Genomic DNA, 1,101 nt, shown 5'->3' with positions numbered 1-1,101 from the left:
TTCATGCCAAGGTGATGGATGAGTCCCACACAGCAGCAGACATAAGGGGGACCATGAGCTGCATGGTGCAGGGGTGGCTGGGCGTTCGCAGGCTGAGCTCACCCGTGGCTTCATGGTCACCAACAATGGCGCCAATATGGTTGAGGCAGTCCGTGATGCCAACTTTGCTGGTATTCACTGTGTGGCACACAATTTACATCTGATTGTGAGGGATGCCTCGGAGGGGGACAGGGCTACCAGTGATGGCGCCAGCAACACCAGCAGGCTCATTTCCAGATGCAGCAAGGTGGCAGGCTACTTTGACCAGAGCATCAAGGGGGACAAGATGCTGCAGGACAAACAAGCAGAGCCAAATGTCCCACAGCACAGAATTATCCAGGATGTGGAGACTCGGTGGAACTCCACATACCTGATGCTTGAGAGGCTGGTGGAGCAACAGAAGGCCATCCATGAGCTGGCCTTGCTTGGGAAGATTGGGATCAGCGGCCCCCTGACCAAAGCTGAGTGGGATGCCATCTCCCAGATCTTGCTGGTCCTCAAGGCCACTGAGACCCTCAGTGCTGCTGATGCCTTCCTCAGCCAGGTGGTCCCCATAGTGGAGGAGTTCCGCAGCCAAATGGAGAGCTTTCTGGGGGCCAATGTTCCTGGCTGGGGCAGGCCGCTTTCACCAGATGTGCAGGCACTGGTGAGGCAGCTGAAGGAGGGCCTTAGGAAAAGGCTTGAAACCTTGGGGTCCAACACAGTGCATATTCTGGTTGCCATCTGTGACCCAAGGGTGAAGGGCACCATATGTGGCAGCGAGACACTGAGTCACTGGAGGGAGGTACTTATTAAGAAAGTGACGGAGGTGGAACGGCGGAGGTGGGGGGAAGTGGAACAGGGGGATCCACTGCCTGAACCCAGCCTGCCATCCATGAGCCAGTCTTCCCCTCCACCACAGGCGCTGCCTATATGGGCTAAGGCCATGGAAAACATTAGGGGGTCCAGACCCACCAGACCCCAGGATCAGGCAGACAGTGCTCACACCATGGTGTCTGCCTAACTTGCCAAGCCTGTGGAGCTCCTGGACTGTGACCCCTTGGTCTACTGGGCCGGATCTGG

Source organism: Gavialis gangeticus, unplaced genomic scaffold, assembly GCF_001723915.1.
Source record: "Gavialis gangeticus isolate Ggan-Ray unplaced genomic scaffold, GavGan_comp1, whole genome shotgun sequence".
NCBI classification, from domain to species: Eukaryota; Metazoa; Chordata; order Crocodylia; family Gavialidae; genus Gavialis; species Gavialis gangeticus.
The sequence above is the reverse complement of the archived record's forward strand: the minus strand, read 5'-3'. Positions refer to the sequence as shown.